The sequence below is a fragment of the Pseudochaenichthys georgianus genome, chromosome 4, assembly GCF_902827115.2.
Source record: "Pseudochaenichthys georgianus chromosome 4, fPseGeo1.2, whole genome shotgun sequence".
Taxonomy (NCBI): domain Eukaryota; kingdom Metazoa; phylum Chordata; class Actinopteri; order Perciformes; family Channichthyidae; genus Pseudochaenichthys; species Pseudochaenichthys georgianus.
In genome coordinates, this window is record NC_047506.1 from 18,863,033 (window position 1) to 18,887,184 (window position 24,152).

General features: G+C 43.3%; 1 protein-coding gene across 2 annotated transcripts in view; it reads left to right on the forward strand.

Moving 5' to 3' along the window:
• Window positions 1-986: 986 nt before the first annotated feature.
• arid3a (AT-rich interactive domain 3A) overlaps window positions 987-24,152 on the forward strand; it is a 55,467-nt gene continuing 32,301 nt past the window's right edge. For both annotated transcript variants that reach the window (XM_034081317.2, XM_034081318.2), the window contains exon 1: window positions 987-1,234. The gene's annotated coding sequence lies outside the window, so the exon portion shown is untranslated. The remainder of the gene's footprint in view (window positions 1,235-24,152) is intronic.

Sequence of the window (24,152 nt, forward strand, 5' to 3'; positions counted from 1 at the left end):
AATTTAATGTTGGTTTTAATGTTCACTTCGATAAAAGACAACAACATCCAAACCAAGATAAGCCAAAGATCAAGTCTGCAACTCAGCATTAGTAGTTTCTATCAGTCTGGTGATATCTTACTATCTCTTGTTTAGTGTTAAAAATCCATTTATCATTCATTCAGTTAGTAGGGCTCCCCATGTGTTCTGAAAGAAAAAAGATCCACCCTCATTTTTACAAAATTAATGTTGTAAAGCTTTATGTCATTAAATGACACTTTAGCTGTACAATTTGCTTGGATGAAAAAAAAACGACATAATTTATAAAAGGCTGGTTTAATTAAATAAGATGAATTCTGATTCACTTTAAAGCTTATTTTATGCAGTTTCCACACCAAACAAGAGTAGTATTTCTCCCTTCAGCCACTGCTGAACAGGGGCTCTCCACTAAGGGACCGTCCCTAAAAGTCTACACCGATAGAAAATGTAAACACAACAGACAAGTTACCACAAGCTTAATGACATATATGCTATAACAAATTAATTGAAAAACATAAATATGAATATAAATTATACTTGATGACTATATTGAATTGGAAAATCATCATGTATAACGTTTCAGATAAACTTCGGACCCAGGCCCTTCCAACATTGCAACATAGAAATCTTGAGACATACAAATAAATGAAATAGTGACATAAAATAAAGCAAGATAAAACAGAATTTGAAATAAAATAATGGACCTATATAAAGAATAAAAACGGTATACTACAATAATCGACAAGGATACACACGTGTGTGTATTAGGAGCATATGAAAAAGGGTGTGTGTGAGTGCCCACTCCCAGCCCACTTTATATAATTCACAACCGTGCATTTACAGACACCCCCTGCTCCTGTGGGTGGGGGTGCTGATTCAGAGGTTTGGAATTTGCATCTGATTACTGTTTGTCAACCAATGACGTGAGCGTGCAGGCCGGAGCGTCTCTCCACGCCTCTCTCTCCGGCTGTCTGCTGCCTCAACCCGACACTCAAACTCTGAAAACACAATTACACGCAAAAGACGAATGCGTGGATATCATGCAGTCACATGAAACCACTTTATTTCCAGCCGATAAACACACGAACCTCCTCTCCTCTTCCTCCTTCTGGTGTTTTCCTCTCTGTGTGTAATCGAGGCTGGATTCAGAGACGGGAAAAACAGGAATGTTTCTTCCGGTTCCAAAGAGTGTAAAAACCGAACGGAAGCCGATGTGGTAAGTTTATTTCCTTTTTTTCTCTGTTTATCTTATTTATACGGTTTTTCGTTTTTGTTGCTTCCGTTTTTTTACTTGTCACTTACAAGTGATCGATAGTGCATTGTGAAGGTAGCGGAGGGGCTTACCTGCCATATGTCACCCAACCTACGTAATCTAAAACCACACTCACTTTAACTGCACTATGCCTTGTAGTAATATCTAACGGGTCTTTGATTATAATGCACCTTTTTTGGGTGGTTACAATTTCATTTTAAACTAATAAATATAGTAAAAATACAATGATGTATTATAATTAAACAACCAGTGGTCATATTACCCTAACTGTCAGTTAGCCTATAAAGTGTACTAACGTTCTCACCAAAATACTCTTAGAAATGTAAAACCATAACTCTGCTCGCAGCACTACATAACAAGCTGATTATTGACAATATAGTTCGGTGTTAGCAAAATAACGGTTTAAACTAACCCACTCGTGTTTGCTGTTAAAGATGTGTGGACAACATTGTCGAATTCAATTGTTTCGAAATGATTAAAATACTCGGCGTCGTCACGTCCTGTACAATTTGTAACTCATTGTTTAGCTACCACGCCATTAAAAATCGTCTGACGTAAGTGGCCTACATCTTATTGGAATTTGAGTTGATTAACAGTCAGTGAATGTGACAGCATCAACTAGTTGGTTTATACAGAACGTTTGTTGTGATGAAATGTCATGTAGGGGGTCAAAACCGATTCAGGGGGGTGATTCAGAGTAACATGTAGCTTTATGAATGGATTTGAAGCACTAATTATTCAAAAAACAGAGTGGTAAAAGGTAACTACAATTACTTCAACAACATTTCTGAAGGAAGAGTGTAGGATTACTTTTTACCACTGTGCTTTGGACAGCTGTAGTAGCCCTCTAGTTTGAGATTGTAGATTCAAAACATGTTCTGAGTTATATGTAGGCGATAACACTTAATTTCAATTAATTAAAGTGATGCTTTCACTTAAATGCCTCTCAACATAGTTTGTGTATCAACATGTAATGGGTTCTTCAGTGGCCAAAGCTTCAAAGTTTCATGAAAATCTGGCCAGTCGTTCTTTGGTAATCCTGCAAATGTCAGTCCTATATGTAATTAAGGATGTAAAACTACCTGTCAAGGTAAAACACAGGCGCAGATCTGCCTCATTCTAATATCCAACTGATACCATTTCTTAAAAGTGTTTAGGCTGCTCTAGTCTCTCTCAAGTGGAAAGTGGAAGTGCGTAACAAAGGTGGTGTTTGTGGATAAAAGAGTCTGTCACTATCTGTTAGTGGCAGAGATCAAGACAAGTCCAACATGTCAGGGGAGTGATATGGACACAATGAACTGCCTTCAGTACAACAGCAGGGTGGTGGGAAAATCCTCTTTATCCTTCTGTATGACGTCAGTGGATATGAGAAGGGGGCACCAAACTTGTCACTTGTCATTTCAAATGGATTAAAAAAAAGAACTCGGTAGCCCTCCTGACTGTATTTTTCAGGAGAGTCTGATTGGTTAGTCCACCCTGAAGAGCTCCACATCCACAACTACAAGTGACTTTTTTGTGGTTGTTTTTAGACTATAGTTTTTTCACCAAGTAGTGGGGGTGGGGGAACACAGTCACAGGAAGCTAGTATAGCTTAAAAGCCTTGTATAGTACTTACCGGTAGTCTGAATGACCTTAAACATATATATGTACTGAGAGCAGTTATAGAAAGTGCCGAGTTTAATTGTTCTGATCTAATGCATTTTCAGAGGCTGTCAAGATGAGAAATTGAAGATAGTTTGTATTAAACAACCTATAGCTGCTTTATTTCAGATGTACAATATATATATATATATATATATATATATGTGTCATTCTGACAGGAACAAGGTTATGAAATATTCTTGGGTCTGACAATTTTTCTGTGATGTCACAAAGTAATTGGTAGAGGATTTTGAAACCAGAAATTTGAACAAAAGCAGGATGAAGGGGACGTTTACTTTTAGATATCTATGGAGAAACAATGATTTTATCACCAGTATTTTGTCCAATATTAGTCAGGTTTTACGGCACCTTGTTTCTTATGTCACTACCCACAACGTTTGACTCGAAACATTTATGTCAGAAGGCAGGTCACCTTCCTATGGCAAATGTCCTCCATGCGACGGTAAAACATTTTTTTTGTTTTTTTGTAGCCTTTATTTAACCAGGTGAAAGCCCCTTGAGATCAAAAGATCTCTTTTTCAAGGGTGACCTGCAGGACATTAGTTACACATGTAACATAAAAAAAAAAAAAAGATAAAATGTGAGGTGTTCAATTTTTGCAACTGCGGTATCCCAATATGATTATTAGGCACTGAAAGCACTGATAGATTTCCAGGCCTTTTCGCACCCTGCACCCAACCATGCTCCAATCACCGTAGAGGCTCGCCCAGAAGTTGCCACACTAATCTGTTTGGTCCAATCTGGCATATGGTATGCTGTGGCCCACACAGGACTGCTGCCCCAGCTCTGTGTTTCAATGCAGAGAAATACTGCTGCAGCCAGTGGATGGAGAGGGGTGTTTATGCAGTGATTGGCCCTATTGTGGATTAGAAATGTATGGCAGGTGATCAAGTTCAGGTCTTAAAAGGCCTCCCCATGCTGTGCCATAAAGCATTTGGTCCCTCAACGTATACAACTCTGTGTAGAAACCAGGTTTACATAAAGACGGCTTGTTGTTGCTCTTCATTGTGGTTCAGGCCCGGTTCTACGGGGGTGCATAAGGGTGCATTGCACCCTCAGTTGAGTCGTTATGCACCCTCATTTGAAAAATGAAAAGTGAAAAATATTACATATATAATAACAACAATAATAATAATAATAAGAAGAAAATAGTTGAAATAAATTGTAATTGTGGTTAAATAACATTGTCTGCCGCATTTATTTGGTCAATTTAAACGGTAAGTAACGTTATTATGTCAGGTGTGCGTGACCTGTGCTGCTGCGCGTTCGTCATCTGCAAGGTGCTTACACAGCAGTCAATGATGGACATCAGAACATGGTTAAAACAACCAGCCCTTATCGCCAGCAGTAACACTGCATCTACTGCAGGTAATAACAGTTCAGATCATGCGGACATTATGGGGACAGGCGCTCATTTTGCAGCTCATGGTTTCAAAACAGAGATTGGCTGGAATATTCATGTAAAAAAGATGCCATCTTCTGCTATGCATACATTTCGGTCTTAAAAGGGGAGTGATTTGTAAAATATCCATAAAGAAAAAGTAAATCAGTAAATGTTTCATATGGGTGTTGAGATGTATCCATAGATCTCTTCATTTTGCTCTCAAAGTGCACCAGATTGATGCTTTTAACTTCAACATTTAAAAAAAAAAAATCTTCCCGGACGAGCATGCCCCCGGACCCCCCTAGAGGAGGTGAGGACCCCCCCTAGAGGATGTGAGGGACCCCTTGAGGAGGTGAGGACCCCCCTAGAGGGTGTTATGTCCATTCCCCACTTATAAAAATAGCACTTCGCCACTGCACCCTCTCTGATCTCAGATGCACCCCGAGTCATTTTGTTCTGGAACCGGGTCTGTGTGGTTTCACATACTTTGAGGATGTTCATGATTATTTGGTTGTTGTTTCTTTCAATGCTAAAAAGCAGGTTTTCGTGTTGTAAGCCGGTTACAGCGTATGGGATTTAACCTCCCCTTCATTTATTGAAAAGAGATTAAATGTAGAGCAACTTGATGCAGTGCTGGAATGGTTGGTCATCAGAAAAATAATCGAAAACAACTTTAATAATTGATTATCATCAATCATTTATCAAGAACAAATACCCACACTTGCAGGCACCAGCCTGTGAGAATGTGCTGCTTTTCAGAGTTTTTAACAACATTGTTGATTAAAATATTTGTTGCTTTTTTCTGAATAGTTGATGAATAAGAAAAAAAAGAAAGCCCTTGAAAAAGTTAATTTAGGCCTTGTAACTATTTCACCAGCGCATACAATGACTTGCTTGAAGTGAATATATCTGCACTTTCCTTCTTGTTCGCAGTTTGAATCTTTATGGTTTTTTTAACTTATTGTGTGTCGCTTTGGATAAAAGCGTCAGCCAAATGAAATGTAATGTAATGATTAAGGAATCTGTGTTCTATTTCGTATATGGCTTCGCCCTCTAAGGCTATCGCTATTGGGTTATCCCTCTGCGCCCCCGCACAGCACTGAAACACTTGTAGTCCACGCCCACCCGCTAGGTGGGCCCCACCCTCGGGCCTCCTTCCGGTATAAATAGGAAGGTGGCCCGGCAATCTGCTCCCTCTTTTCTTCAGCAACCAGCACAGTTACTGAAGCACAGAAAACAGTATGCGAATCCTGCCTGGGGTCAGAGCACGCGTACGCGGCTCTAAACCAGCAGGTAGCATGCACACACTAGCGCTCGTCTCCCCTCGGGCGACAGGATGCGGAGAGCGGACGCTCTTGCTGCTGTGGCCGAGGAGGACGATTGGCCCGTCCAGGCTTACGAGCCCACGGACGGGGCCTCGTGTCCCTGGGGCCGAGTGCCGGGCAGGAGTCCGAAGAAAAACAACTCCTGCCCCGCCTCCCTCCACGGTGCACCGTTCGGTTCTCCCCTCCCTCCTCGGAGGAGGGTGCCAGCTTGGCGGCCGAACATGCTTTCCCCCTCTCCGTCAGCGCGGCGGCGAATAACATCGCGGCTCTCCAACTCGGTGGGGACACTGGTAGAGCGGTCCACCACCAAGGCAGAGGAAATCAGCAAGGCGGCAGCACGGCGTCTGTGCGCGTCCGTCGCTGTCTCCCAGGCGAGGATTTCCGCGTGGGTGACACAGATCCTGCTCGGACCCCAGTTCCACACCATGGTGGAGTCCATGAAGACGGCCGCGGAACAGGGGACGACATTCACCAGCATGTACAGCCGGCTCCAGCCGGCTGAGCTGCCACAGCGGCATCAACGCCTGCAGCAGCCGCGGCGTCAGCGCCCTTCGGCGGCTGCAGGGGCTCCGACCCACGTCTCCGCTCCCATGCCACACCGGCGGCGAGTCAAAGGGGAGGGAGGCTCCCCGCTCCTGGTCTGCTCCGCGAGAGCCTCCGAGGACGCATAGCCGGTAATTAAGCCGGCTGCCACTAGTCTGTTGATTAAGTATGGCAGGGCTCCCTGCAGAAGCCTGCTGGTTTTAACCTATCGGTTAATAACCTGCAGAGCTCGCGGCATTCCTCTGTCCGAGATATGCCTCCTACACACGGTCATAATAACCCATGAGCGCCATTTTAACGCCTCATGTGGACAACACTGCGCACACCTCCACTCATCCCCTGAGCGTGTACACGCCTCGTGATGACAGCCGGAGTGAAACGCAGCGTGTGGAGGCTTCCTCGCAGCCCTTTCGCCTCACGGGAGGCTGAGTGCCCCAGCGGCAGCGCCCGCAGCGCCACGACGTCAGGGCTCGCTGCAGAATTCTGCTAGTTTTAACCTATCGGTTAATAAACTGCAGAGCTCGCTAATTAAGCCGGCTGCCACTAATCTGTTGATTAGGTAGACAGCAGGGCTCGCTGCAGATGCCTGCCGGTTTTAACCCCTGTTAATAACCTACAGAGCTTGCGGCATTCCTCTGTCCGGGATACGCCTCGTACACACGGCCTTAATAAACACGGCCTTAATAAACACATGAACGCCGTTATAACGCTTCATGTGGGCAGCACTGCACATACCTCCATCCATCCCCTGAGCGTGTACGCGCCTCATGATGAGAGTCGGAGTGAGATCCAGCGTGTGGAGGCCCCCGCCTTGGGTTGCCTCACGGGCAGAGGCTCTGGCGTGGCTCGTCACCATGACGACCAAAAACACATCTCGAGCACGTGCGCCCGCTCTCAGAGTTTTTCTCAGAGTGGCAGCGCGCGGGTCTGATGGACAGATGGATGAGCAGGCTGATCAGCAGAGGATACGTCCTGCAGTTCGCCTCTCCCCCCCCCACAGTTCAATGGGATACAGGAAACACTCCTGTCCTCCCAGAAGCTATGTCTTGCGCTCCAATCCGAGCCGCTGGAACCCCTGTAGAAAGAGGATATTTCCAGGGTTCCTCAAAGGGAGGAAAATCAGGGGTTTTCACTCCCGTTATTTTTCTAATCCCGAAAAAGACTGGGGCAATGAGACATCCTCGATCTGTCAGTATTCCACATGCTGACGATCAAACAGGTGCTGGAATGTGTTCACCAGGACGACTGGTTCACTTCCACCTGAAGGATGCATACTTCCACGTACCCATCATCCCGAAACACAGGAAATTCCTGCGTTTCTCATTTCAGGGAATATCAGACCAGACAATCGTCTGCCGTCGGATATTTCCTGGCTCCTCCCATTTTTGTGTAGAGAAGGCTGGAGCCACTACACAGAGGAGGGATGAGAGTGTGGTTTCCTCTGGACGACCTGCTATTTGCTGGCTCGCTCCAGGGAGGAAGTCGCTTTACAGACGGTACATCTCGTATCGCATCTGTCAAAGCCTGGGTTTCATAAGAAATTGGAAGAAGATAAACTTAGCCAGCAGAGCGCGGCTCTCGCGGCAGCGAGTGGAGAATCTGACAGCTCTCCTCCGGCATGTCACAACCCACACAGCCCTCTCCGTGACGCAGCTGCTCGGCGTTGGCGTCAGCTGGTCACGTGATGATCCCCCGGGGTCTCTTCCAACAGGGGGACACACCAGAGGTGGTTCATTTGCGGCAGAAGCCTGCTGTTTTAAACCTATTGGTTTATAAACTGCAGAGCTCGCGGCATTCCTCTGTCCCAGATATGCCTCCTACACACGGTCATAATAAATCCACGAGCACCGTTATAACGCCTCGTGTGGACAGCATACACACACCTCTCATCCTCTGGGCGTGTACGGCGCGTACACGCATGATGAGAGACGGAGTGAAATGCAGCGTGTGGAAACTCCCTCGCAGCCCTTTTGCCTAAAAGTGCACAGACAACAGGCCACGGCTATGGAAGCAGCCTACCTCAATCGCCAGGGAGGAGTACGATCTGCGCAGCTTCTGAACGCAGCCAGGCGGCTGCTGTTCTGGGCGCGCACACACACGTTGCTCTCCATCAGAGCAATGTATATTCCCGGCGAATTGAACCGAGGGGCTCGCAGAACGCAGCAGCCGTTGTATGCGAGGAGTATTGAGACTCAGACCTGTGTCACGCACACTAGCGCCTCAGTGGGATTTGGCTTGGGTGTTACGCGCACTAAAGCAAAGCCCCATTTGAACCTGATCAGGTTCCCCTTAAACTGTGTTCAGCCAAAGTAGTACTACTTTTGGCTCTATCAGAGAAAAGGGTGAGTGATTTGTCTGCTCTCTCGGTGGCTCCGTCAGCTCTCCGGATCCAAGGAGATGGCAGTTCAGCCTGGCGCCGTTCTCAGTGCCTGTTTGTGCACTATAGAGAGCGCTCGATCGGGCAACCTCTGTCTGCACAACGGCTGTCACACTGGCTGTGTGAGGCTGTGTCGCAGGCATATGTCTCCTCTGGGGTGGAGCCCCCGGAGAACATTAATGCGCACTCCACCAGAGGAATTCCTCCTCCACGGCTTTGCACGGAGGAATGTCAGTGGAAGATATTTGCACTGCTGCATCTTGGTCTTCCCCCTGTTGATGTATTCATTTTAATTTGTTCCTCTCTGACACACCCTGTACTGGGTGTCCTGTCGGAGTGAGTGACGTCAGGGAACCAGCTGTGCGCCTCTCTCCTGCCTCTCGGCACGCGGAGAGCGGCCCTTTTCCCCTCTTATGAGAGGGATGTTCTTTTTACTCTGACACACTTCGTACGGAGTGCCTGATCAGAGTGAGTGACGTCAGGGATCCAGCTGAGCGCTCTCCTACCTGTCTGACACGCAGAGAGCAGCTGTTCCCCCTCTATGATCGCAGGATAAGGTGGGACCTTCATCTCTACTTTCTCACAGCGGCCGGTATGTATTGTTCCCAGCCTTCACCCCGTCGGGAAGATAGGCATGTTTTGCTATGTTCCAGGGACGGTGATGCGCCATTACGCATGGCACAACAGGCAGGGGGTGTTATTGAGCAGGTGTGTCTGTGCTTCTAGTGCCGGGCGGACCCAGTGGGGCGCAGACTACATCATGCTTCGCCCTTAACCCAATAGCGATAGCCTTAGAGGGCGAAGCCATATACGAAATAGAACTGAGGTTACCTACTGTAACCCAGCTTCTATGAGTAATGGCGCAGCCCTCTAAGTGCTGGGCCCCACTGGCTCTACGAATAGCTGAAGAAAAGTTATATTGTATGGGAGCAGATTGCCGGGCCACCTTCCTATTTATACCGGAAGGAGGCCCGAGGGTGGGGCCCACCTAGCGGGTGGGCGTGGACTACAAGTGTTTCAGTGCTGCGCGGGGGCGCAGAGGGATAACCCAATAGCGATAGCCTTAGAGGGCTGCGCCATTACTCATAGAAGCTGGGTTACAGTAGGTAACCTCAATTTTTCCTCTTGTTGTTTTGACGTTGTGTGCTCTTGGTTTCTGGGAGTGTTCCTCTTGACATGTAAACTGGTCTCTGCAGCATCTTCTCGGATCAAGTGTTTTTTGTGATCTGTGATGACATAGGCATAAGCTCCTTCAGCATTTTTGTTTGATGATGATGTTTGTATATTCACACCTCTCCGTGTTTGTTTAATGTACACATCAAGATGCAAAGCAGTCATCCCTGTTAACAGTTAATCAACAATTACCTCCTTCCTATGACCGGTACAGACAAGCTAACTGATCCTTTTAGATTTTTGCATTTTAAAAAAAGAAGTTCATAACCTGTATTGTTTGCAAACCTGAGGGTGAGGAAGGCTAAGATCTAGTGTAAAGATAGATGATTTAGTATCACCCATTTCTGAACCTTCAAATATACCTATTTGTTGTTGTAAATCTACACATTTGACAAACATACTTAAGTAGAGCATTTTGTTTCAAATCTGTCATGTCAATGTATTAAATGCTCAATACAAAACAAAAATGCTTTCACAGAACTGAAAGGCAATTGTGTAAGGATATTTAGCTTGAAGGTATCTAAATGTATCGTTTATAGTTATATTAGCAGAATAATACATAACAATGTAAATGTTCCATTATTGTCCAATCCTTTATAGACCCCTATATATCCTGCATCCTTAATCCAGACAGCTTCCTGTCAGCTCACACGCCTGATCTCAGCCTGGGGGTATTTGTAATCAGTGATTGTAATGTACAAATAGCCTGCTCAGTTAGCCTCTGAGCATCATGGATGAATGAGTGGCCGTCGCTGGCAGTTGGTCACTAAACTGGATAGTGGCTGTGAATTAATGACAGACATGCACAGACAAGACAAACAGGTCTGACGCCTGTTTGTTGTCCTGTTCAAACTATAATCTTGCAGGGTTTTAAAGAGTGCTTTGTATGTCATGACATGAGGGTGTGGGCTTTGCCTAAAGGCCTGCATTGTGTCACTTTAATGTTGTAATAACTCACCTGCTAATAACTGCCTGATTTGTATCACAGTCAATGCATGTGCTGTCTGCACACCACAAGTTTCCCAGCTATTACAAAAGTGGGAATCAGTGCGGCTTGGCAGGCTTTCAGCTGTTCCTGTGCCAAAAGCTACATGTCTGAAGGGCCTGAGCGGCACGTGGAGCTTTAACCCTGTGTTCCTGCCAAAAAATGCAGGAAAAAAAACTCACAGGTTACTTCACTGCCGGGGCCGGAGCCATGGGGGAATCCCAGCAGGGCTGACGGTGACGCAGGCACAGAGCAGACGAAAGTAGGGTCGGAGCTTTTGGGATACCCTGCAGTTCCTGAACTGAGCTGCTCATGCAGTTGTAGGCTTTGTGTTTTCAGTCAGCGGCTGAACGCGATCTATCCTACTTGTCTGCCTGGATACCAGCACACAGCTGCAACATGCTAACATGTCCATCAAACCTGAAGCATTTGCATTTCACATTTGCGTCCGCTAGCACTGGCATACTGCCCAAGCAATCAAAAGATTATTAAACCAGATACATGCCAAATTATACACATCACACCCTCGTGAGTTTTTATTAGACATAGCGCAGGCCCATGAAACTGTAATTCACATTTAGCACAGAAGGGCCCGTTTCTGTTCTGGATGTCTCCATGTAGGCTACAATGCACAGAGGCCTTTATCTAAGATTTCCACTCATCCATCGCCTCTCTGCAGACAATAGACTTGATTGTTAAAGATCACAATGCAGGGACGTGACTGCACAGTCACCATATAAACCAACACGTTAATCCAGTTTAGGACGCTCATGCCATTCAATGAAAACTCAATCCCCCCCCCCCCCCCCTTCACTCCACCCCCACCTCCCCCTGCACTAGTGGAACTATCATCATACCGTCAGTCTACAGTTACAATGGCAGTGCATCGAACTCTGCGAGCAGGGACATGCAGCTTGTCTCCTCAATCTCACATGTTATGGCAAAGTCAGTTTTCTCACATGAGGAATTTGACTTGTTGAGGTTGTTTCTGCAGCTCACAGAAAACAGCACAGAATGTAGACATTGTTACAATTAGTAATAAAGGTAACTTCAAAACAGGTTTTAGTAGTTATTTAAAAAAAATATGTGCTTCCTCTATACAATCATTACACGATTTTCTGATAAAATGTACTTATAGGAAGTACTTACTAATAGGAAGCTAAACAGACAGATTTAGAAATAAAGGAAATACTTTAAATGTACAGTGGCAGCTGTACAATACTAATGCAATCCAGTGCAACAGCCATGCACTGAACTGCATTGTTATCAAGCTCTGGTTTTGTCGGTTAAAACGGTCAAGATTGTGTCAGGGAATTGTTTTTGGAAGTGCAAGGAACATAAAAATATAAGCCTTAAATCAGAACAGTCACACACAAGACAAACGGATATTAGGAGACATTATTTCCCTTTTAGTAACAACCGCCTTTTTGCCTTCTTTGAATAGCTTGGGTTTCTCCACCAGCGCTGTCATCACAGGAGATTTATGTTTGCTATCATAATACTACAGTATCCACATGAAGCTGTAACATGGCGAGGTCAATATCCACCAGTGAGGAGGTGGACATAACTGCCAGCAGACATTTCAGCTGCATCAGCAGATTATTTTCCAATGCATGCCTCTGATGACTTTACCTGCAGTTACAGTAGAGGAGGTCCTTTCATAGAGTTCAAATGTTTCACTTATTTACCCCGTGGGCCGTCATGTCCGTCCTGTTTAAGTAGCATTTTTAAAACATATTTATATGAATGGTTTTGTCCACCCACATAGGAATGTTTTTTTTTCTCCATGTGTGGCATTAACACTCAATATTTTTTTAGATGTTGCTTTTTTTTCTTTACCAGTGTCACACATTGCTGTTATTTCTTGCCAATATCCAGTATGTTTTATTTTTGTATATTACAATTGTATTTTCCAATTAGAGTGGAAAGGCCCCTAACACATTTAACATTTATGCCGCTGGCTAGTTCCAGACATCAGCATCTTTCATTTCCTTCACCCATTTCCTAGTGAACAAACAATTGAATCCAGACTTTTTATATTTATTCCTCACATGCTGTAACATCAGTTGCTAAAAATCACTTTTAGCCTTGCTTAAGAATACTGTTGCTTGATAGATACCCACAGATTTCACTGCTGAGAAGTAGATCAACGGATTATTTTTGCTATATGCCCACTTAATTTATGGCATAGCTGGGGCTAATGAGATTTGGCTCGCTGTGTTGCCTCGGATCGCTGGAAGAGGTCAGTGGAAAGTGCGTGACGAGCCTCCGCGACACTTCCTCAATGATCTTGTTGTTGGTGCAGCCGGGCTCAATGGAGCCTGTGTTATTTCCCTGGGAGGTAATACTGCCAGGAATGTGAGAGAAGGACTCATAATCAAGACCAGCACCACTGACCGACTTCTTGTTTTTATGCTTTTCTCCCTCTTTTATGAAGAAAGAATCATGAATGGTTACTGTTTGGCTCCCTGGCCTGCACATGCAGTCACTCTTGACTACTGTCATGTTCAATGCTCACATAAATAGTTTATGCTAAAACTATGTAAAGAGGGATAACCCCATAGTTTATATAAAGGTAATGTACCAATATTAGTTAATTAGAAAACAAGATGGATTCTGATAACATATTAAAAAAAACTACTACCACTATATAAGTATTTGACAATGTATTTGTTTTCCCATACATTTTACTCAGTTCTATTCATCACGTGTTTGAGAAGCATTAAATAAATATTTCTCAGTTTGATGCAAACAAATTAGAAGTACATTTTCCTTTTTTTTATAGAGCAATTTGCATATTATAGCAGTACCTTCAGTATGTCAACAGAGCTTATACAGATAAGGATTTTAAAGTAAAAGAGTCTTGGCTGCGTCTATACCCTGAGGGACTTTATGATACTGCATTCAACATGTAGTGAGTTAAGAACCAAACTAGAAAGGCAGTCTTTAGAGATAAGTGCATTGTGGCAATTTAAAATGGAAAACACTCCTGACAGTATTTTTGAAGCTTCAGAGAAAGTAAAAATAGCTTTGTAGATATGGTAATTTTACAGTTATTAATAAGTATGTTGTACTGCAAACTCCCTTGTTTTGTAATAATTGGATATTCACCTATCAGGACTGGATAACATTCAAAGAATAAATATAAGAAATGTAAAGGCGCCATGACAGTCAGAAACCAACCAAGAGTGTTTGGGTTCATAACCCCAGTAAAAAGCCTGTTTCACTATCAACATATCAGTATAAATCACACTGACAAACGGTGTGTAACAAGTGCTGAGTGATAATATGATAAAGCCTGAAGGATTTCACTCCACCCACACATTTAGTGTACACTGAAGCTGATGAGAATCATCTTAAGACTACAAGTCAGGTGGAAGGCTTTTATTCAAAACAGGTGCATGAGTGTGGAGGCTAATTTGATAAAGTACAGTACAGCAAGTACATGCACAGAAATTCCAAGAGGACATTATGGTACCACCCACACAGATTTTTTTGTTTTTTGGGGGGGGGGTACTTGCTTTAATTATAGTACAGCTGAAGATAGACAGGAAAGGGGGGTGGAGACAGGCGATGACATGCAGCAAAGGGCCACAGGTCGGATTTGAACATTAGTCTACCAGGTGAGCTACCCAGGTGCCCCACAAACACTGATTTACATGCGATCTTTAGAGCAGGAAACACCGGCAGAAGAGCGCTTATAGCTCCAGAGATGAAGAGAAAACAACATGTGTATTACCACTTTAACAATATCTGACTTTCCATTCAAGTAGAACAGGAAGAACTTAATGTTAATACTTTGTTTTTAAACCTGGTTCACCGGGTTCATCTCTAAATAACCACAAGGCTTTCTCGGACAGAAAAAAGAGTTTCTTCTTTCAGTATATAAAAGGAAACAACAATATTTTATTCAAAATGTTGAAATGCAAGATATGTATCTGCACTGGCACAATGAAACTAAAAACCCTGATGTTAATGTCTGTATTTCTATGTTAAAAAATGTGTTTATACACACAGCCACAAAATGAATCCTCTCACATTCACATAAGGATTTTACAAGAAGGCTTTGATGCTCTTTCCAGAGTACATTTGACATGCTACGTATCTATGCAAGCAGCCAGTCTTATATGTAAATATGTGCGTTTACATGTGCATGTATGTGAGGCGATGTAGGTCTCTTTATCTCGTTGGAATTAGACCCTTAGTTCTCGTTCTTATCACTCTGTCCTGTTTGCTCAGACCTCGCAATCTTCTACCCCTGAAATGTGGGTTCAGAAAAAAGAGGATTAACCCATTAGCTCTCATTGTTTCTACTTTATCTTTCAATCAGCCAACTGTTTAAGTTTCTGCCCCGTTGGCTCCACCCTGCCCCCACATAGGGCTCCTGGACACCTAAACCAGCCTCCTTTTAGTGAAACAGGGTGTTAAATAAGCCCTAAGGGTATTATAGTCAGCTGTCCTTTATAGTGTATAAAGCTTTTATTGCAATGTTGGATCATTTCTATATTTCCTAAGTTTGAAAAGTCTGTTCTCTGTGACATAACAGCTTGATTCTTACAAGATCAAATTCATATTATCAGGATTTTCATTCATTTGTGTCTGAACCAGTGTGATTCAGACCAACCGTCCTGTTAGGAGCTACTGGCAGCTACAGTTTGGATGTGTACAGCACATTCCAAAAAATGTGTAGATTCTGCAATAGTGTCAGAACCATAGACTGTAAATGGACGTATCCTCCGTGACGTCACCCATAGGTTTCTGCAGAGTTGCTGAGAAGCCCTTAGTAGGCGGAGTCGGCCGCTGCCGTCTCGACAGTGACGTCAGAGCCTACCCCGGGATTCCACCGGGTCCGTCTACGCTGCGTTACGGCTGCGCCACGGTTTTGTTCCGACCTCCTACAGCGTCAAACCCACCGGTGCCGGCTCGCAGTTTTTGTTGATTTGGGCATATTTCCTGGACAGGCTACCTTTGTACAGACAAAGTTAATAATAATTGTAATAGTCCAGTTATAAACTACATGAATCAAATATATGTTGCTGTATTTTAGTGGTAAAAAAAATGCATTCATCATCATAATTATTCTATATAATTTACACAGTGCCTGTAAACCGGAGGAGAACGCTGGCATTTTTTCTCCTACTTGAAAGACTACGGAGGGAAAGGGTTGACTGGATGCTCTGACCAGTCCACTTCCTGCCTGGCGCTATGCAACGCCTCGCGTCTCGTGTCGAAAATAGACCAGCGGAGCCCAGTGCCGAGACGCTTCTGAGCCGTAACGGCCCGTCCACACAGCGGCGTGCGTTGCAAGCTTCACCATTCACTTTGAATCGGGTGACATCACTTTTTGATTGGCTGACGCTTCCGTCGAAGCTTGAAAAGTTGAACTTGGAATCCCGGGGACTCCCGCCTGCTGGCGGAGCCGAGGCGGCATAAGATTAGTCCGATATTTAACGGGGACCTATCATGCAAAATGCACTTTGTGATGTCTTTTATACATACATATGTGTCCCCGGTGCGTCGGGGAACTCATGCAGCGTAAATAAAACCCTCTCTCTTTTCCTCCGTACACAAACCTTTTAAAAACGGGTGTACAACGAGCAGATACAGATTCCATCCAAACTGACGTCAAATCGGCAGCGGACCCACAGAAAGTTGCTATCAGAAACCATGCCTGACGTGTTTTGGACGTAATCTCGTCTTTGTTTACATTAGCAAGCCTCGCTAACACTCAGAGCTAACCTGTACTGTGTATGTGTTTAAAAAGCAGGAAATAAAAAAAGAACTCGCCTTGTGATAAACCTGCAGGAGAAAAAGCATTTGAGCTCCATACTATTTCAGAAATAATCCTTGACGTGGTTTAAACAGGATGGCGTTTTATCACAGCAGAATTTAACTTTATCTCCGGTAGAATTCTGATCAGGCATTAGCTCCGCCTCCTCTTCTTTCTTTTTTTTCAAGCTAAGGACCCAAGATCCGCGTTGCTCTAACAGGGCTGCAAAAGAGGGGTTTGAGCAGTATGAGGCATGGCTACAATGGGTGAACTGTTTGGTATTTTGTATGGCCCTACAATATATGTTTCAAATATAGCATGATAGGTCCACTTTAAATGAAGAATACTCCACCAGGCACCAACACAACAAACACGTCCGAGTTGAAGTTGTGTTCCCCGGATCAGCCTCGCAGCCTCGCCCCTGTAGCAGCCTGGAGCTAACAGAGCTAACGGAGCTAGCAGAGGGACAGAAAGCTAGAAGCAGCAGTCACCGCAGAGACCTGTCACTCAAGGTGACCACACCCTAATTTATGCAAAACCGTTAAGACCTAATATAACTAATATAAGTAAAAAAATGCACTCCCCAATCCATTGTCATGAAGGTGGAATCTAACTATATCCAGAATAATTTGTATTGCATCCAGTGGTAGAAACATGTTGTAAAGTTGGGCATTTTAACATCGGGGTCTATGGAAATTGCTCCTTTCTGCAGCCATCGGCCAATAGATGAACTGCAGTTTGTGGCATTTCCCGGCTCTGCCCCAGAGTTTGCCGCTTGGTCAGAACTAGGGACTATTTCTTCATAAGGAGAGCAAGATAAGATGATCTCCCTCTTCTTTGATTGACTGATGCTACCCAATCATCTGTCAAGTATTCTTTAAAGTGCCTGCCCATCTCCAAACAGTCTCCAAAGATGGCTTCTTCTTCATACCTCATTCACACCAACGGTGTTTCAGGGCCGGTTCGGAGCTGGAGCTTGAAAAGCACCGGGTTTTCCTGTTCACACCGCACCAAAAAATTGTCCGGTCAGAGCAAAAGCACCACGTCGAGGCAGGGGCGGGGGCGGGATCAACTCCTGAACAACAACAAAAAGCCGGCGTTTTATCCAGTTTGTACACAGCGATGGAGAAACTTAAGAAGCAGCAGTGGTCCACTGAAGAGACCAGCTACCTACTGGGAATCTGGTATTCCGAAGCAGAACAGAGGAAGCTGGAGCACAATCGGCCATTGTTGTTGTTGTCGGTGTGAGCTGTGATGGGTTTCCGCGCGGTTTGGCTTTATGAAGCAGGCACGCAAACGGTTACGTCATGACGCAAACGATGACGCAATGACGCAGCACCAGTCGGACTCTGGGCGGTGTGAAAAGAGCCGGAGCTAAACCGAAGAGCCGGTTCGGAAACTGAAAAGCTCTAGCACGGAGCTTGAACCGGAGTTGCGTTGGTGTGAATGAGGTATCAGATGGTTCTGTAAAACCAAACATTCTGGTTTGCCAGATTAGTTTGAATCAACATTGACGGTTAAACCCCCCCAAGCATGTCAGGCGGCAAACACACAATCAGGTAACTTTGAGCTGGAGCTCTAAGCACAATCAGATAGGTGAAGCTGTAAATTAAACATTGCCATGTCGGTGGTTTGCATGAAGAGTGGTCTTTACACTCACTAAAACTGCATTGAAAATCCCCATATGTCAGACATTACAGCAGGATTTACATTTCACCTTTGGTCTTTGGTAAACAAAACATGCCAAATAGTTCTATTGATTCTGAGGCTAGTCTACTTTGCATTCAGAATGCCTTCATAAAGGTCTGGCAATACAATTGTGGAGGAAATCATTTACTTGTCAAATGGCCTTTACCACAGCTACTTAGATATGTTGCGAAATGATTAAGCAAAAAACTTGAAGCAAGTTGGTTGCTGCCATTTCATTTCCGAAGCATTCCAAGCATCACGAGAAGAACAAAATAGAGCTTCCTATGCCACTATAGTTGCAAAGCAGGATTTCCATACAATAACTGGTTTCTGTCCCCCAGGGTTGAAAAAAACCCAGAGTACAGAGGTTGGTTTCCCTCTCTGACTTTAGTATAAAATGATTCAGCTAAGGCTTTGCTGGGGATTCATCCCTGCACCACTGAGACTGCTTGTTTTTAGATATGAAATGCTTTCTCACTAACTAATTCTGGTTATTCATAAAGTGTGAGAATGATATACCAAGGGCAATCTCCAGACATTTTACACAGCATACATGCCTTATTGTTTAGCAAAAATCCACAAGCTTCCTAATCATTGTATCTGTCTTTAGATTGCAGTCTTCTTATTAATCTAGTACTCAGTTTTCATATAATCTTGTCGTGACATGACCGTTATTGCTGTCATTTATAATATATTTTATATGCCTCCATATATGGGGAAGTGGGGGCTGTGTGGTGGTGCAATGTAATTTGCACCATGTAGCATATAGGAAATCGTGATGTCTGTGATGAGCAGTGGTATGAAACAAAACGACCACTTCTGCTTCCCTCTGCACAGGAAGAGTCAACAGAACCGCTTTGTTGTAATCACTTCTGTCTTTTAAATGAAATATATCACACGGAAGGGACGATAACAGAGACTGTATGTGCTAGGCTTAAGACATGGAGTGACATTTCTGCTTATTTGCACATGAGTTCAAAGTGTGGCTACCTACCATGTTGAGTAAAGAGTATTACACATAGTGTGCACATACTGTACAGACAGTGCATGTATGGGCTGTTCGGAAGTGAAGTTATATATCTCACTTAATGCAAAATAAATGTATGGCTCTATAAGCGGTTTCACTCCGAGCCCTCTGACATTTGTCTGTAAGAAGAACAGAGACAAGTTGTCTATGTCGAACTAGATCAAGTTGGGTAAAATGTTTTAATCCTGCTTACACTGCTGCTATTCTCTATCTGACAACTGCAGGCGTTCAGTTGTGCCTCTATTGCTCATTTGCTCTTAAAGAATGTAATGAATCAATATTGAATATCTGTCGGCTGCCTCGCTGCATCTGCTCCGTCAGTTGTTACTTCCTTCACCCTCTGAAGAAACACAAGTTTCACAGCTCTGGTTTCCTTGCGCAACACTTCAGTAACATACAGCCACAGTATAGGAAACTTTTAAGTACATTTTGTGGCTGGGGAATCTGACCAGTTGAGATAAAGTGAGGAGCTGCAGGCTGTCAATGGATGTCATTGGTCTTCTTGTTTTCCTTCAAACTTGCTATTGTGGTTCAGCCAGTTCACATCACGTGTTTCCTTTATGATTGATTCTTCCTAACCACAAATACACTAGCTGCTAAATAATGTATTGTTTTAAGGTATGGAGACAACAGCTGAAGGAAAATATATCATGTAACTCCTAGAGCTGCAACGATAAGTCAATTGACCGAAAAATAAACTATTTTGATTAACCAATGATTTGATTCGTGCAAAAGTGGTAGTAAATGTAGTTTGAGCCTCTCAAATATGGAAAGATCTTGCTTTTTCTGTTTTCTATCATATGCAATGGTCTGTTCAAAACAAAAGATCCACTATTTTCTGATTTGTTGATACCAAAATATTAGTTAATCAACGTAAGAAAATTATCTGTTGATTAATCGATAATGAAAATAAAAGTAAGCGGTCCTAGAAAGTTCTTTATTCAATGGAACCAGATGCTTTTACAACATCTGATCTGACGCACAATTCCTTACCCATTTGGATATTGCTGAAATAGTACAACTTCGCTGGTCTTATTTGGGTGTTGTCTCTCCTCCAGGTCAGAGAAACAAGTACTTTTTCTGTGTGAGGGTGCAGAACTTAAGTTCCCTCCGCAGCCAATAGGAGAGACCTTGAACCTCACATATATCCAGCGCAGTACGTGCCTACATGGTAGTTCCAGTACCATACTCATGAAATGCTGGTATGATGTTTTGTGTAATTCCAATGAACCACATAAGCTGCATTCCCTAAAACAACCTTCCTTCCGTATAGCCTCCCGAGAATTGTTTTCCTCTTCTGTTTGTATCCTCTTTGCATTGTGATGAAATATATTGTGAGCTAGTTTGTCTGTAGTGGCCACGTTTTAATAATAATAGATTACATTTGAATAGCGCCTTTCAAGGGACCCAAGGCCGCTTTACATGGTGAACAAACAAAAAACAAAAGGGGCAAAATAATAAAGTAAAAAAATAAATAAATAGCAGTAGGAGAGAAGCAGGGGGACTGTGATGGGTTAGGGGTCAAAGGCCATGGTGAACAGGTGCATTTTTAATGATGACTTGAAGATGTCCATGGAAGCAGGCATTTTAGACAGGTTAGCATGTCTAAATGTATGAACTAGTGATTTCTGGTGTCCCAGTGTTGGCCCATGTGGTGTGGCCTTCATCTTTTCTCAAGGAGTTGCTGACTTATTTGTGAACCCTTGTTCCACTGGAGGGAAGTTGTATAGGGTTTCAAGACTCTGGTAATGCTGTTTCAAAAGAGGTTTGAACTCTGACATGAATCCAAGTGTGGTTGAACCTAGAAATGCAACAATTAGTTAATAGACAAAAAGGATTCATCAACTATTTCGATAATTGATTGAACATTAAGATAATTATTCATGCAGAAATGCCTGGAATGCTGAGTTTTTCAATTTGACACCATATTAGACTGAATGTATTGGGTTTTTGACTGAAAAAACATGACAAATAGATACTTTCATGAACTGGGATATACGTTTGATTAATGAATCGAGTAAAAAGTCTTCAGCTTATGCGATGTGAATTTAATCAATTAAGTTGCAGCTCTTGTTGAAACACTAACTGCCTTTAAGAAATGTTAATGTGAGGTGATGATCATCATAGACATTTGTTAAGTTAGGTTTTAGAGTTTTGTGATGGATGCTATTACAGTATTTAGTGTATCTACTTATCTGTACTGCATATCATTGAAAAATGTTGTCTTGCAACCTGAAACCCAAATACCAGTATGGCGTGGTTGAGTTGCTGGTAATAGTGATTCAGAATGAACTGTAACTCATTCATGCTTTTACCGGGAATGTACTTGAGTGCAAAACCAGAAGTATCTGAAAGTACAAGTTGGTGGTTTCAGAGGTCTTTCTGTTCATGTATCAGTCAGTGTAGCAGAGATGAGTCACCACTGCCTATTTTCATGACTGGCCCTTCAGCATGTCCAGCACCTGCAATTTAAATTAATTTCCCCACACACTGTTGACTCAGTGTACAGTTCTTATCTCTGCCTGACTGAACTGAGCTACGAACCCCAACATTTTGACTATTTTCACACATTCCGAGTAAACAGGGAGGGGCTGGACAAACTGTGACTCTCCCTCTGGTATAACTCTGGGCTAAAGATGGATCACGGTTGTGTTATAACGGTAGACTGAAGAGAACAGACATCATTGATACCAGATAGTTGCAGCCCATTTTTTTATAGCAGACACTGCTTTGCATACCTGAGCACTTTTGGGAACAGGTATGTCAGACGAGCATAACCACCTACAGAAGTTGCAGATAAAACTCCCCCGCCGTGTCTCTACTAGTGCTGTAGCGACGCGTCGACGACTTCAAAATATCGTCGACGACATATTTCCGCGTCGACGCGTCGCTACACACACGTGGGTGTGTAAACAAAGCAACAAGCAGTTCGCAATCGCACTTCAAACACAATGGAGACTGAAACGGCTACCACCTCCTCCTCACAGGATTGTGCACGAAGCCCTCAAACGAAAACATCTCGCCCTAGGTCTTCAAAAGCATGGGAATATTTTAAAGTTAGTCCAAAACGCAAAGATATTGTCATTTGCAGTCTTTGCCAAATGGAGTTGGCATATCACACAAGCACAACGGCTATGTTGGAACATTTAAAGCGGCAGCTAGCTGTGGTGGCTACCATTAGCAGCTAGCATTTGCTCTCCGATTTTTACATAAAAATGGAATTATGGATTATAAATTCAATCATTTTGTTATACATAGACGTTAAAAACCTATGGATTAACCGATTCAGCCGCGTTTTTTCTCATTTTAATGCCATTGAATACGTCTTTTGATCAGATTGACAGCTACGGTGGTGAGACGATCTCCCTAGAAGCTCTGTAAAGGTACGTGTTGTGATGACTGTATTTGCTTCCCCTGTCGCGAGTCCGGATCACTCAGTGATGATACTATATACCTACATAATCTGTGGAACTTCAGCTTTAATCGGATATCTTGTATGTGCAGCTACGATAAGTAATAAGGGTACTTTTATCTTGAGTTCTGTGCCAATGTCCGTTAGCATTTTTCGCTCATGGGTCATTTAGATGCTTCTTATGAGACTTGTGTTTTGTTTTGGTAAACATGGTTTGTATCGTCAATTAGCTGAGATTATTTCCGTTAATCTGGTATAACACATTAATAGTTTGTTAAATATTAAGATCCCCTGAGACACAGTATCGTGAACATTTTTTTTTTTACATTACGTTTTTTTTTACATTACGTTTTTTATGAATTGAACAACAGAAAAATAATCGTTAGATTAGTCGACTAATCGATCAAATAATCGCCCGATTAATCGTTTTCGAAATAATCGTTTCCCCCCAGCACTAGTCTCTACACTTGCAATACAACATTTTAATGAGGGAAAAACACACCAGTCATACCTGAGGAAAGTCACACCCCTTTATATTAGTTCTATATTGTTAAGTACAATGTAGACACAACAGTGTTAACTGGGCTGCATGTACTCTTGGCATGTGCCAACCAGGTGAAGAAAGTTATGGTTTTCCTTGTGATTTCACTTCCTCTTGATGTTGAGGCTAAAACAATCTGTCCTTCTGTGTGCATAGCTTGTCTGGTCTGTGAGTAATCCTGCACATGTTGCACAACTAAAAACTCAGGGACTGTGCGTATATGCCTGATTTAGGGATAAGTTAGGATTGTTTGTGTGAAATTGGGTACTTTCTGTCTCAGCTTCTTCTGTACGTTTCTACTTTAAAGGGGACCTATCATGCAAAATGCACTTTTGTACGTCTTTTATACATGAATATGTCTCCCCGGTGTTCCAGGGAACTCACCAAGTGTCATAAAACACAACCCTCTCTATTTTCCTCCACCCAAATCTCTAAAAAAGGGGCTGCAACGGATCTGATACAGACTGATCCAGATTTGAACACTTTACTGACGTCAGTAAAGTGGTGCTATGGCTATTGGTCAATTATCCACCTATCAGGGGAATGAGAGATTGGGCCACGCCTGCCATTGCTGCTCGAAAGCACTGGAGACACTGTAGTACATATGCCAAGCCTGTAATTGGCGCTGTAGTCTGTAGAAGAAGACTTCCGTTGCCATGGTTGCCCTTCTGTTTATTCTCCGCGCTGGCTCTTTTTCTCCCTCCCCGAGGCAAGCTTTTGCGCCTCCTGCTTTAAAACAAATGAATAATGACTCTATATAACCATATCTGGAACTCCCTCCCACCGGACATCCGCAACACTGACTCTCTCCCCATTTTCAAATCACGCCTCAAAACATATCTCTTCACACTCGCATATCCACCCTGATCATTATCCATCACACATCCTCTGTTTTTTATTTATTTGGTAATTTGATTGATACTGCATTGTCTTGTTTATGTCTCTTATGCTGGTGTTATGTATTGTGTATCTT